At 38.4% G+C, this 15,758-nt stretch overlaps 1 protein-coding gene across 11 annotated transcripts in view; it reads left to right on the top strand.

Annotated features, from left to right (window-relative positions):
- LOC110295865 (contactin-4) overlaps positions 1-15,758 on the top strand; it is a 1,019,336-nt gene that overhangs the window by 419,168 nt on the left and 584,410 nt on the right. For 3 of the 11 annotated variants that reach the window (XM_085840199.1, XM_085840197.1, XM_085840200.1), the window contains exon 1: positions 3,947-4,106. The exons of 2 other annotated variants lie outside the window; for them this stretch is intronic. The gene's annotated coding sequence lies outside the window, so the exon portion shown is untranslated. Of the gene's footprint in view, positions 1-3,875; positions 4,107-14,455; positions 14,514-15,758 lie in introns of those variants that run through there. 6 more of the 11 variants (XM_029478670.2, XM_085840196.1, XM_085840201.1 and 3 more) reach the window with 3 other exon arrangements.

Here is a 15,758-nt window from a genome sequence, read left to right as displayed (position 1 = left end):
TAAAGTAAAGATTATTGGTCAATTATTGGATGATAAAAAAAATCATCACTTGCTTGTAAGTTTTAATAATAACTAGAAGAAATAACCCTTGTAAGACAATGTTATTCTATACACCTAAAAAAATACATACATGCTGGATACATACACACATACGTATATAAAATTAATACAATCATTTTACCAATGCTCACTCAAAATATGTGAAGCAATTATTTGTAGGTGTGGCACCCATTAAGTCGCAGGCCAGTTTAGTGTCATTTTGACATATTTTAACATGGATTGTTTTCCCTAGAGAATTTTAATTTTCTGAACCTGGCCCCTCCCCTCTGGGTTATTGTTACAGAAATATGATAGACTTTTGGAAATGAGCATGGCCACAGACTTCCTTATATAGATCTGAACCTTTAACATGTGTTTTGATATAATTATAGGTGTCATTACTTCTGTTTAAAAAAGAAAGTTTAGTCTCAGCTGTATAGATTGTCATTCTAGTGGGTGTCCTGGGGAGCAATCTTTGAAAGATCCCCTTCTTTGGAAAATTTGTTCCCAGCTGGAGGAAAGTCATAGTTGTCTCAGCTTTTGACTCTGACTTTTAGTAAGAGAAATGAAGAAGAGGAAAATATGTCCCCTATCTGGAGGATGCAATGAGCAATTGTATGCACATCTGGTGACTTACTGCTGAAGACTCCAAAGCATTTAAAAATATTGATTAAGTCTCAACCTGTTGGGAAATTGTTGCCAGAACGTTCCTTTTGTCCCTAGAATTGCTGAAGCTCCGAGCTTTATTTAACTTGCTGAATCTTGTATTATGGCCAGAGAGAGACCTCTGGAGCTCTGTTCCCCAAGTTCTTATTATTCTTGACAAGAGTTGTTAAAATTGCAGGCTCTTCAACATACAAACAAAAAAGCAGCATCATACAATTTCAATACAAAGACGTATGCATGTATACCATACACATATACATATAGATGCATATGTATATATGTAAACATTTTGAAATAGATTCATAAGTGATATATTATTTTGTTTTTGCAAAACTAATTATTTGTAATTACTGTTTGGAGTTTTCCCTGCCTCTCTTCAGCGTATTTATTTCAACATTAATTGGCTTAACATGAAATCAAAAAGTGTTCCAGGTTTAGCCTTTTATTCTAAACCACTTCATGTGTTAAGTGGTATGTCTCAAGGGAAAGATGTATGAAGAATTCAGGGTAGTTAGAAATTTTTAGTTAGAAATTATCACCTGCAATTAAAAATCAGTGCAAAGCATATGATGTCAAAGTGAATATATCACATACCATAATCAATGATGAATCAAGGTAATTGCCATCCAAGCTGAGCATAAATGGAACCCAAAACCAATTAAGCTATTTATTTCAACTATACAACTGAATAAACAGTTTAGTATTTTAATTTGCTCCTCTTTTTCATCTGCTCCAGAAGTATATTTTGCTAAGAAGATGGAGACATACAATTGGTATTTAATTAACCTATTTTGTCAGTACCTCACAGAAGCTTCGTAAGTAAGTGTGTTAAAGTCTTCATAACTATGATCTTGATAAGAACTACAAATGTGGGATTTTCCCCAGTCGGTTTTACAATACTCACCAAATTGCAATGCCCAAAGAATTGACTTAAAAAAAAAAAAACAGACTTGGAAATACTTGCAAATACATGTTGAACCAATTTGAGGTAATTAACTTTAGGATAATATTAGCAGAGTTTAATTGCTGTCTCTTTGTTCCTGACACAGCACTGTGTTACCACTAACTAACATCACAGTTGCAGTGCTAGAGTTGATGAGGATGCTGGAGTATCTGGGAAATACATCTGTTACTAGGCAAGTATCACATAGGAGAGCCATTTGTCTAGTTATTAACACAGTTATCATGGGGTCTTGATCTACCTGTCACCTGTTGTCTAAGATCAGAGTCAAAGCCCTGAGACAGATCAGTCTATGGTAAAATAGAGCATGAATGTTTTCCACAGGAGATAAACTAGTGACAAGGATGGCCACCTCTCTCTATTTAGGTTAGTATAAGAAGGGAAGCTGGAACAATCTAAGAGTGTAACTTAGTGGTAGATTATCTGCCCTGGGCCTGATACTCAGGACTACTAGAAAACAAACAAAAACCTCTTAGGTTAAATAAAGCAGGACTATACCCATAAAGGCACACCTTCATGGTCATCAGCGTGAAGATGGCAAACTTTGACCCTTCATCTAGAGTCACTTGAGTAGAGTTTGTTAGTTATAGCCTTCCCCCTCCCCTCAACCTGCCTTTTGTTTGCCCTTCCACATAATCTCCAAGATGTCAGTGTTTTAAGTCTAAAGACTGGATTCTGGACCCCCTATAGCAAACAAGTCACCACTTTCACATTGGGTAATCAAAACTTCATTTCCATAACTACACTAACATTGAATTAATAGTGATCCTCCTGCTTCAGTCTCAAGAGCGTTGTCCATTACATTCCACTGAGAAACCCACTTTCTACTTCTTGGAGCAGTCTTCGAATGCCTCTTCCAATGTCTTCTACTGTATAGATAGCTGTGTGCTGTGTGTTGTGCTGAAAGGATGAGCAGATGTGATCTGAGATCCAAGTTGATTTCCTACTCAAGTTCCCCAAGAGAGGTATAAACGTATGTGTTATGGAAACCAAGACACAGAACAGAAGTATCATGTTGTAGATCACCTGTGCTTTCCCAGTAAAACTCAGATGTGTGTTTTCCCTTCTCGAAGAAGCTCTTTAATTACAGGTACTTTGCATGTGGTGGAAGTTGAATTGTGCAGGCACATGAGCCTTTTAAAAAGTGGCACTTGTTTTCAAAAGAATGTTTTCAAACTCAGACTTGAGTCAAATTTACATAAATATCTTCAAAGGCCGGAAAGAAGATCACATAAGCATCATCAAGAGTACCAGAATTCTGGGGCTGGCGAGATGGCTCGGTTAAGAGCGCTGACTGCTCTTCCGAAGGTCCCGAGTTCAAATCCCAGCAACCACATAGTGGCTCACAACCATCCATAACGAAATCTGATGCCCTCTTCTGGAGGTGTCTGAAGACGGCTACAGTGTACTTACATGTAATAAGTAAATAAATCTTAAAAAAAAAAAAGAAAAAAGAAAAAAAGAGTAGCAGAATTCTGATAAAGTATAGGAAATATGCCCCCATTTTAAAATACATTCAGATTCTAAAATCTCCCTCTTGCCAATGCAACCCAGTTTATAAGCTTCTGGTTTGTAAAACCTGAGTGTGTTTTGCCATACAGATGCAAATAAAACAGAGTCTACATCAGCGGCACCTTTTAGATTCCTAGGGATCCCAAGAAGCCTGCTGGACCCTCTGCATGAACATCCTGTTCCTTAGTCGTTAGAGAAGTACATTTAGGTGTGGAAAACACACCATAGGGAACAGATTTAATCTGACCTGTCTTCCCACAGTCTAAACTTGAAAAGAATACACACAAACACATTGCATCAAATCCGTAGGGGAAATAACGCAGCAGCCTTCAGCCGCTCTGGGATATGCTGAGAAACCAGAACAGACAAACCAAATCATCGTAGGGCAAACCCACCATATGTAGCAAACAACCAGTGCAATTATATTCTGCAGTTGAGGAATTACATAAATTGCCCACTGGGAAGGAAGCCTTAATCTCCACCCCTCCCAGGAAATCTACAGACAGCTGTGTGCTGTCTCAGTGTCTTTCTGAAAGGTTGAACACATTTGATCTGAGAACCAACTTGATTTCCTAATCAGGTTTGATGTGAGAGACCGGTTATAGATGTATGTGATTCTCCCGGTGTGCATCTTTGATTCATACGCTAATTACGTCGATCCTTTGGGGAGCACAACCACGGAGCTGGGTCCTCCTTGATTAATGCTGGCAGAGAGCCACGCAGCGCGCGCGCAGGGGAGAGCGGCTCAGCAGCTTCAGTCCCAGCTGAGAATATGGTCCCATTATCTCCCAGCTGCCTAACCAATCCATAAGGGCCTGTTCTGCGTGGATGATCAGTGTAGTGGAAGGAGGGACTTGCTGAGAACTGAAATCTCTGTTTGATTTGCTGTAACATGTAAGACGAACCGAGAAGTTTTACTTTACAGTCTGTAAGTACCAAGTTCTCCCCCAAACCCTCTCCCTATAGCTTCAATGTGAATGCGATTTTCAAGATGTGTTCCATTTTCTGTTCCTTGTGCTTTGTTGAAGGAAGCTGGTGAGAGAGTTATCTATTTAGCGCTTGCTGCTTCTGTCAAATCTCTTAAATAACTTATGCATACCAAACAAACCAGACTCTTTCCAGAATGCTTTTCTGGGAGTTCAAAATAATTGACTTCATTTTTAATTTGGAAGTAGGGGTGTGTTATCTGTGGTTCCTAGAGTGGTCAGAGTATTTCTTTATGTTCTTCTCCAACCCTGCAAGAAAAATTTAAAGCTAATATGTATGTGAGAAGATCATTTTGCAAGCAGATATGAATTAGAAAAGCAGGTCTCTTTATTCCCAAACTTTAAGGTAATTTATTTTGCCACTAGGAAATGTACAAACAGGAAAGTTTCATAGTTTGTTTTTTCTGTTGTTGTTTATTTTGTTATGTTGCAATAGTTACAAGTGTTTGGAGACTTTCAAAAGTAATGCTGTATTAAGTCTGAAATATATGTGTGTAAAATAAGAAATTCCATAGAGTACCTCTGTTTAGCTAGTTTTTACATGCATCAATTGAGAAGGTGATAAGTTTTGATTTAAAGCAAAAGCATACCATTTCAAAATAAACCCATTTGCAATCTATATCATGTTAGGATTTGTTATTGACACAAGATGAACTGATCATAGAATGCTATTAGAAATTAGTATAGTTGATGTTGTTTGCATGGTTTCTTTCAAATGAGCTTTGCCTCAGTGAAATTTGTTATCATTGTGGAGAAGGATTTATGGAGTATTATTATATATGGGTTTCCCTAACAGATACACATGCACATACACACACACACACACACACACACACACACACACACACACACATATATATATATGTGTGTGTATATATATATATATATCACTTTGTTTTTTTACTGGATTAAAAGTAGAAAAATTGGACAATTTTAAGAACGAATTTGAGTAAAGGTCATGAACCACTTCTATCAAGAGCTGGGGTTGGTGGACACTACCAAGACTTGAAGTCATTTGTAGCCAAAAACCAGAACTGTGTTTCCCATAGTAAGCCTCAGACCAGCATGGAGCCCATAATTTGCAGAGTGGAAATAAAGTTCACCTGAACAGGCAGTAAGTCTCAAGGCAACAGAAAAACCAGAGCCTGTGGAGTATAAAAGTGTATCACTATCAGGGAGTATGTTCTCTTTTGATTTGGTTGAGGAGAATGATCAGAAAGGGAAGACTCAAATAGATGGTTGCTTGAACTCAGGTATTCCCAGAGTTTGAGGTTTGGAAGGAAAACAAAAACAAACAAACAAACAAACAAACAAAACTCTGAAAATTTCAACATGCCTGTAACCAGAGTGAGCTGTAACCAGAGTGAGTTTTAGACAAATGAAGGCATGAAAGAATAGCTGTGATAACTCTGAGCAGTGAACTATCCCAGCTTTGCCCTGTCTGAGAACCCTGGACCCTGAAATAGGAAAGTTCCTTAAGGGTCAGACACTGAAATCAGAAAATAAAAAATAAATGAATAGCCTGCTGGGTTTGAAGCTCCTCTTTTCCCTAGATGAAGGAATAGTCTCAAACCATAGCTGACTTTTTAGTGTGATGATTCTGGGACATTTAATTTTGTTTTTAAATACTTGCTGGTCTTTATCTTGCTCATTCAAATTCATGGTCTTGGACAAGACCCTGAGGTTTCTGTTGCTCTTAAACAAATGTTTGAACTCTGAAGGCTGTGTTTGAATGATACTTTCCCTATTCAGACTCCCTCCCTACCTCTGCTCTCTCTTAACAGTAAATGTTGCCTTCAGTAAAGTATTGTTCTCAGGTAGTCAAATTTTATATTTTTCCTTCAAACATTTAGAAATTTCAAAACATGTATATAATTTCATGAATGATAGTCAGTCATAAATCTCATATACGCAATATCTAGCCAATATGCTGTTTCTACTCACTTTTTAAAAAAATGCTTGGGATTATTTTTCTAAGTGGTCGGAAACTGCTTTGTTGATTGTGTTTAATCTGTTTAGAGAAAAGTAGGGTGAGTTTAAATGCTCTAGGACCTGTTTTAGGGTCTGCTGGTTTGACAGATGGGGAATCCAGATGGGTATTACATACACCTTTTAAGAGGTGCTTTTAAAACCACAGTGATTTGATTGGTCTTCAAAATAAGTTTAAAATGCTATAAAAGAGATGAACAGATGAGTCCTCATTTTATGTACAACGGAGTATGTCTCTGGATATGTTTGCATATGTGGAATCCACCCTGCTGTCTCATAGACAATATCTCTGCTACCCAAAATACATTATCCCTTCAGTTCCTCCAAAGTGGTGGTCTTGAACAAAATGGAAGGATCACGTGAGTGTTAATATGCCAACAAAGAAAACTGTATGTGCTCAAGCTCTGTGCAACAAAAAAGACCTTTATAATACCCTGAACTATACTGGTAAGCACGACCGCTTTTCAGAAGCTCATACCCTAGCGTTCTTTGATAGATTGGACCAGGCTCCGTGAGATGAGTCATGAAATTCTGTGCTATACTCTTACAAGTAAACATTTTTTAAAAGGGGGTGTGATTGCATACAAAATAAAGAATTTAGTAATTTGGGGTCGCTGTAAATTTTTGCATGCCTGGACTCGGAACTAACCAAATATGTACTATACAGGTTGTCTCTAGTAACGTTGGATGTTTGAGGTACATTATTTGATGTAGGACTGTTTGCACTGCTTTATCTCCTCTGTACCTCAGTATCCACATATAACCTGGTGTCATTTCTAATGTCCTTTCTAAGTTATAGAAGCCTGTGAGGATGCCTCAATTTAACATTGTGAATAACACTCTTCCAATTACCTTGGGAAGGGTAAGGAAATGGAATATCTTTGTCAGTCTAAATAAGATCCTAGTAATCCTCCTGCCTCTGCTTGTTGAGTGTGTGGATTATAGATATTCATGGTCCTACCTGCCTTTTTTCCTTTCCTTTATTCCCTGGTTTTTGTCTTAGTAGACCCCTCTCATCAGATATACCAATGGCTCTTAATCTCCACCTTACTTTCTGTTCTGTCTTGTTCTTTTTTTTCCACTGAGTTGTTCTGGAGTCAGGACTTTAGGAACAAGTTGTCCTCACCTATTATTCCCTGTATAAAATGTTGGCTGGTTTCTCTCTTCTAGAAGAAAGTTTATTGACGTGAAAATAATATACTGGCATACTGGTTTTATGTGCATTGGATCCCCCTCCCCTCTGTGTGTGTGTCGGGGGGGGGTGTGTGTGTGTGTGTGTGTGTGCGCATGCGCACGCGTGCACGCATGCATGTGTGAGTGTGGATGTGTGTGTATGGTGTGTGTGTAGGGGGGACATATTCATGCTCTGGTGTTTGTGTAAAGGACAAATCACAACCTTGGGTGTCTGTCCTTATCTTGCATCTTCTTTTATGAATTGCTTCTTTGTCCTTTGCCAATGGGCTACATATAATGTGCTAGCTGGAGCGCTCCAAAGAAATTCTCCTGTCTCCACCTACCATCTCACTATAGGAGTATGGAGATTACAGCTATGTGCTACCATGCCCAGCTTTATGTGGGCCTGGGAATTCAAACTCAAGTCCTCATACTTCTATGACAAGTGCTTTATGTACCAAAGCCATCTCCTTGTCCCACCCATTGCAAGTTCCTAGTCTTAGACACATAAGGACAGAAAGCCTCTAAAAGTTGTAGTTGTATATAGATACCCAAGTACATTTTGAAAATAATAATAATATTCATCTTATATGTAAAAGATGCTCAAACAGGACTCAGTTTTATGTATTAAACTAATTTTTTTTCATTTTAAACTTGTAAGTCCTCCATGTGAAAGCTCATTTCTATACAATTGGATATGGAAGAGTTTCACTTTTAATAGGCGGCAGGGAGCAATCAAATGACCCCAATTCCCCCAGGAAATTACTGTTTTGTCCAACTATATGGAAGATAAGTTTCAGGTTCATGACAACAAAGTCATATAAGCAACTTTTGGAAATTTATGTGAAGTTAAATCAAATACCCGCTGGAAAACTTGCTCATAACTGTTTAATTGTTGTCCCAGAACTGCGCGTACAGCCAGATAAGCCTCAGTCACAGTGGACAGAGGATGAGATTATTAAACTTATCGAAAATACTCGGTGAGCTTCTTAATGTATCTAAGCCAAATGGTAAATAAATTTTATGTGAGATGCAAACTTGGCTACAGCTACTGCAATAGACTAAATCAATTCAGAATTTCTATTTGTAGTACAAGAATTGTAGACTTTATGCTCCTCTCACTATTAAATGAAATAAAATATACCCTAACCATGTAGCCAGATTGACACAAACAATTACAGATTAATGCTGTACTTAACAGTTGACACTGTCTATATTTATAGAGTTTAAAAAAAAATCTCTAGGATGAATGCTAAGTGGCCATCTGAAGACAGTAATAGCTCAGACATGTAACTCTCCTACATCAGAATTAAGTTTTGATAGCTTTTTAATATTAGTTGGGATAATAATTTCCCTCTAATTTTTGCCATTAGTAAATCTCTGTCTATGAGGCTTACTATTCTGGGATTTGAGTGTGAATGTCATCCCTTACTGCAGCTGTAGACTGTGTTTCATGTCTCCATGCAGAAGATAAAATTAATTTTCCAAATCCCATAAAACTGAGTAGATGTCCCAGCTTTTAAGGCAGCTGTTGCGGCCCGCCCGCGGTCCACAACACGAACGGTTCACTGAGAATGGCAGTTCCCTGCAAAGAGAGGTAACTAGATAGGGCGGAAGAAACAATGGAGTCAAGACAAACAGATTCTGATCAAGACTCAATTTAATATTTCCAGACACTCAGTTTATAAAGGAGGGGGGAGGGAACCCAATTTCCCGCCAAGTAACTCAGGGTCCAGTAGCAGGACAAACACGTGTGTGACTCCAGGCAGCAGAGTCAGGTTCCAGCAGTGGGCGTGGCAGGACGAATGAGCCGGTAGCTCCGCCCTAGAGCAGGCAGGTTCCAGGCTGGGGGAAGGGAGACCACATTTCCCCCCATTAGATAACAAAAATAAAAATAAAAAAGGGGTGGCCTGTGGCAGAAAGATTATCTATGTTCAATAGTTCTGCCTGAGTTCCTAGGGCTAAAGAAAAAACCTATTTCCGTGGGATTTCTTAACTATTCTAATGGTAAACTGTATCTGGCTAAGGCTGTAGGCTCTGACTTTATAATGCTAATTAGTGCTGAATAGGTAGCTACCTGTTTGCCTTTTAAGTAGGGCGTTGGAACCCTGGCTGAGTTTAGCTAAACAATTTTAGAATAACACTGAACTGATAATTATCCACAATTTTGGGTGACAGGCAGGGGAAACAGTGAGAAGCGATTAAGACTGGCTGGCTCCTAGTACAAGGCCAATTGGCTTTTTTATTTTTTTGGGTGGGAGGCAGTGAAGGGCCTGCTCTTACGACAGCAAGGTCTCCAATCTCTCTCTCCCCTGTTAATTAAGTTTAAATAGGCAATGCTTAACAGAGGTGATCAAAAGATTTTCTCATCCGTAGATGAGTGGGCCTTAACCTTGACTTGGGTGGACATTAACCTGATCCTCCCGTGAGTATTGTAACAACTCACATCTGTGGCTCTTGGTATCTTTTGGGGAGGGGAGGCAGAGCCGTAAGTATTTTGGTTTTTATCTGGAGTCAGATACCAACCTCTTTTTAAATCAGGTGTGTCGCACAGGGAACTCAGAAACGGTCAAATTGGACCTTCCCTCCGCAGTGATCTCCTGCGCCAAGCGGTACCCATACCGTATTCATATGATTATGAATCAGTATCGCAATTCTGAGTTATTGCGAGGCCTCTATGTGAGACTTGTCAACCTCAGATTTAGCAAGGCCTAGACAAGAATTATGTCAGTATTAACACCATTAATTTTGGTTAAAATAGGAGCTAAAAGTCTTTTCTCTTCATCTCTGTTATTCCCAGTAGCCTGAGGAACTAAGGACACCTTGCAGTAACAGCAAGGGTGAAAAGCCAGAGGCCAGTTAAGGGACTAAGCCTATATCTATCAAAATAAGAACTAATCTTTGTAAATATATATGAAATTTCTACTTCCCTAGCTCTCCTGGTAAATCTAAATCCTATCTTAGACTGAAAGGCCACATGCTGAGATTAGCAGAACCACCTGTTTGCTCTTAGGGGCGGGGCGGAGAACCGGAGAATGTAGATTGACCTGCTTGAGAGAAGGAAGAATACTAAACAATTAGAGTGTAGTAATGTAAATTTTCTGTTTGGAGAAGTCAAGGTACTTTATTTAGATGCAAATTGTAAAGCTAAAGCTAGTCTCAAATTAGAAGTAACTGGGTGCCAGCGGCGTTCCGCTGCAGACTGACCTTTATTGTCAGTTTGCAAAAAGTTTAGGACAAATAAAGTAAAGGCAAGGTGAGCCTTTGGTGACCTTGGGGCAAATGCTCTGAATTAACTTTGCTAGGTAATTTAGAATATAGGAATCTCTAATAATTGAACTGAATATTAGACCAGTCTAAGATTGAGTTAGAATGGCTGGTCACACTGAAGAAGAGTGAAAAATCATTATGACTCTATTAAATGACTAATTTTACTAAGTCTGAATATACAGTCTCTGATGTACTATTGCCATAAAGTTAAAAGGCTAGAAGCTAGTCCAAACTGGAAAAATGACAAGCAAGGATGGATCTAAAACATGAATTTAATCTCTTAGTACTTTTAATCAGGACACTGAGTTAACTTACCTGTCAGCTCAGCACACGAATTACCAATATGCTTCTGCAGCGTTCTGTGGAGAGAACCTGTTTTTCCCTTTCCTAATAAGGTAGCTGTTTTAGGATCAATCTATAAGCCAATAAGTAGATCCTTTTAAGATACTAAAAAGCATTTATTAAATTTGACATTTAAATCTCAAATTTTGAAAATAAAGGTATGTTTTAAATAGTGTGCATGGAAATGCACTAAATAGTATATATGGGGATACAATTTCTTTCTTTTGTCTTTTAAGAGGTTAAAGTTTAAAATTTTACAATATCTAACCTTTTGAATTAATAACTTTTTGGACAAAACATTTAAATATTTGGCTGTAAAGGGGCAGTGACTAATTGCACTTTCAATTATTTTTCTTAAGGAACGGTTGTAACTAGAAGGCTAGAAAAGTTATTAAGAGTCACACGTGCATAATTTATTTATTTATTAACTAAAAGTATGTATAAGCAATTGTAAATTTGAGAATTAATAGTATCTGAGGGACGAACAATTTTAAGTAATTATGAGCTCAGAGATATAGCATTGACTATCAATATATAAATTAAGGTTTGATTGTTTAGCATTTTAAAACACCATCTACAGCACACAACCAGATTATTTGTGCTGGAATAAGGGCAACTGTGTGTCTTAAGACTCCGCTCCACAGCAGCTAGTTGGGCCCACGTGGCCAACGATTGGCTGGGAGGATGAGAAAAATGACTTTACAATAATGTTTTTTCTGGCCAAAGAATTGTCTTGGGCACAACTAATTTTCAATTACCAATTAACAACAATTATAAAAGCTTTCTTTATTTTTTGTAAAACCCCTTGCAGCAAACCAAAACACCAAATAACAAAAGGATACTGTCTCTGAATCTTTTGGGTGAGAGCAAGGATTTAAGGTAAACTTCCCTTGAGAAGCATTAGTTAATAAAATACTTTCCACTTAGGAAACAATATATATTGAAAGATTAAAACTTTTGGCTTCTTGTAAAGAAGCAGAAACAATAAACATTTCTCTTACATAATGTAAAGCTATATTAGCCATACATAGAGGCAAAATTTTCTAGTGATTACCAGTTTACTAGAAGCAAAAAATCTTTGAATTTAAGCATTATTTTAAACATTTGAATAGATCTGTAACACTGTTAAAAAGAAATTTTCTTGAACACAGGGAAAAACTTTTTTAGGCATTGTTTGCAAAACAAAAGAAAAGACCACAAGCCGCTCTGGGACTGCCCAGAGCCCTGTATTGACTCAAAGGTAAAATACTTTTTAATCTGAGCATTAATCTTAAATTTGCAATCAAACTGCAAGCTGTAGTCAATGGAACAATGGCAGTTTTAACCATAATTTTTAAGTTTTTTGTGCAAGGTTAGGATAATACCTATAACTTTGGGAAAGCAAAACCTATGTTTAAAACAATTTATCACTGTTAAAATCAATATTAGAAGCATTACTATCATATTACGAAGTTTGGATATCAATTAATACCTATGAATACCTATAAAAGCAAGCTTTAACGCTTTAATAAAGAGGCATTGCTTTATATCTTATCTTAAATTTTACTATTTAGGATAGGAACCACATTAATTATTATCTAAACTAGAAATATCTTAAGAGACTCAGCCTCTAGGGCTGCCTTAGGCCACGTGTCGGAAGGACTCTAAACTTGAGTTATCAAATTTAACATTAACCATCTGTAGCAATGTAACAATTATTAATTTTAACCAACAACTTATGAGCTGAATGCGAAAACATGCAGAGCACATTTTTAATAAAGAACCAAATGAAGCAGTTAATTTTAGACCAATCAGAGAATATTAATCTTTGTAGCTACAATCATAGAATAAAAAAGCACTTTACCATTGTCAAACACATTAATTATGAACCATTTATCAGATTTGAAACTAAGAGGCTGTGTACTCGCTGCTTTTTCTTAAAACGAACATTTTTTCCATCAGGGGCCTTCCTGCCACGTGTCTGGTTTTTGGCTGAAACACGTGGCAGCTCTCGGCCTTGCAGATAAAGTTTTTTATACCATTTTTATTATCCAACATAAAACATAGAACATTCATTCATACAGACTGGACACGAACATACATGAATTGAACACGAGAACAGATTGGTGCACCAGACATAAACAAGACACAAAATGGGGCAGAGTATTCCTGCTATTTGGGACAATTTCCTCCCTCATGATACAGTTTTTATAACTGCGGCAATCTGCCTGTATTAATTTCCTTTTAATAAACCCTTTCCTTTCTCACACCTAACAATGTAGCTTTTTTCTAGCCACGGCCTACCGCCTGTGCCTAGCTCCTCTTAAGCTTCACTGCTGAACCTAAGTGAACCAGCGCTCGGGCTTAACGCTGTCTCAGCTTAGCCCATACCTTCTCCGGTATGAATTTCCTTTATCCTTAAGCAACTCCTGAAAACTAAACTCAACGGCCTGATCATGATTTTGAACCCTTCTTTCCTCCACCTAAGCAGTTTTTTCTAAAAAAAACTGCGGCACACCGCCTGTCTCCGTATCTAGTTCCGATTTACGAACTGCTGAACCCAAGCAGAACCAGTGTTGGGTTAGCACTGCTTCAAACTTGCTTCGTATCCTACTGCATCCCCGCAACACTTTCAAAACTGAAATTTTTTTTTTGGGCTAGCGCTAGCATGTGTACCTGTCCGTTGCTCCGATGCTCCTCCTCTGATACGAAGATTCTTTCCTTTCTTGTGGAGCTCCACACAGCAATCGTTTCTCTTAGCATCTCTCTGCCATTCTTCAGGTCCCAGTTCTGGCGCCAACTGTTGCGGCCCGCCCGCGGTCCACAACACGAACGGTTCACTGAGAATGGCAGTTCCCTGCAAAGAGAGGTAACTAGATAGGGCGGAAGAAACAATGGAGTCAAGACAAACAGATTCTGATCAAGACTCAATTTAATATTTCCAGACACTCAGTTTATAAAGGAGGGGGGAGGGAACCCAATTTCCCGCCAAGTAACTCAGGGTCCAGTAGCAGGACAAACACGTGTGTGACTCCAGGCAGCAGAGTCAGGTTCCAGCAGTGGGCGTGGCAGGACGAATGAGCCGGTAGCTCCGCCCTAGAGCAGGCAGGTTCCAGGCTGGGGGAAGGGAGACCACAGGCAGCAGGTCAGTTGTAAGTGACATTCATCTTTTGATAGTTAGGTGTCTTTCTATGACCAAAGTGATTTTGTGTGTATGGACTGTTTACACACACACACACACATGCACAAACACACACACACACACACACACACACACACACACACACACACACACACATATATAGGCAAGATTTAATGTCTGATAATCCGACTCTCCAATCTTGATTATAAACTTAACCCACAGTGTCAGAGCATTACTTTAGGACTTAAACCAGCATTTCTAAAGACTTGAGATGTTTGGTCCACTTAATTAATAGCTCCATCAGTTTTATTTTTCTGCATAGTTAAGAGGGTAAAATTGTAAATTGTACTTATGGCTCTAGATTTCAGAGATGGTTTCCTATGACTTTGCCTGTAGGTTATCAAGAAATACACATCTTTCTGCACCTGACTCTGGAATCTCTGCTGTTTTGAAGGTGAGGTGGAATGATTTATTGCTGTGAGGTTGCATAAGGAGCTGAGAAGCAAGTGCTTTTTTGTTTGTTTGCTTGCTTGTTTTTTAACAGTTACATAGGAAATGCTGAGATACACATTTGAAAGCAATAGCAGAATTTATAGAAGCTAACGGTGTGCCAGGCATTAGATTTTGGGCTTGCCGGGTAGAAATTTTATATTGGTGGATAGAAATTTGAGTAGCCATTAAGGAGAAAAGAAATGTAAATATGATAGTAGAGGAATGGGTGTGAGTGTATTGTGGTTAAAAATGTTATGACTTTGGCCCACAAATGAAAATAGTAAGTGAATAGGTGAAAACTGTGTTGAATGAGGGCACTGGGATCTATCCCAGAAGAGGTGGTCAGGGCATCACTGAGTTACTATGTACATAATTAAGAAATCTGGATCAATGGAGACATGCCGAGAAAAGGAAATGCTTTTGGCTCTCAGATTTGCTAGCTGGCAATCTTTAAAAATGCAAGTATTGTAAATGAAGTGGATATTGTGGCACTAGACCCAAGTCTAGTGCCACAATATCTAGATTTTCTTAATGCAATGAGAATTTCTAGACAAAGGTGTGGGTATATCCTGTCTGGTTGGGTGGCTGTTGGTAACAAGTTTCAGTGGGAACCATGCAGCTACTTTTACAGATTGCTAGTCACTCTTCTTGACCCATTTCCCAATTTTGATTTTTTAAATCCTCTGAACTACTCCATTTGTGCACTATCTGAAATGGTTCTAAGAGATTGGGTGAGGAAACTGATTCCCAGGAGGCTGATTTTATTAAATCAATTCCATTTCCAAGGAAGCAAACTTACAGTTCTCAGTGTTAGATGGGATTATAACACCACTCTACTGAATGCCATCTTGCAGTCTTCCCATTCCTTTTCCCCCATCCAAGTGTCTTATTAAGATTAATACATCTACAATTGCCAGAGATTGGATAAATGGCATTATCTACTGGACACAGTCCTTTGCAAGAACATAGTCTCTAAGCTGATTAGGATTCGATGAATGTTTGTATCTCTTTATGATTTGGAAAGCTGTTCACAGAGAGACAAAATGTCTGACCTCATGGGCAAAATCAGCCACCATCTCCCAGAAGAGATTAAATCATGCATTCAAATATGATCTCTGACATCTTAAGGTATGAGTGTGGCATATGAATCTGGTCACTTAAGGTGTGTGACTCTGATCCTCTCCAGTGGTCTGGCAGTGTGCTTAGA

Source organism: Mus caroli, unplaced genomic scaffold, assembly GCF_978045245.1.
Source record: "Mus caroli unplaced genomic scaffold, Mus_caroli_1 scaffold_7, whole genome shotgun sequence".
Lineage (NCBI taxonomy): Eukaryota > Metazoa > Chordata > Mammalia > Rodentia > Muridae > Mus > Mus caroli.
Note: the sequence above shows the minus strand (reverse complement) of the source record. Positions and strands in the feature narration are given on the sequence as shown.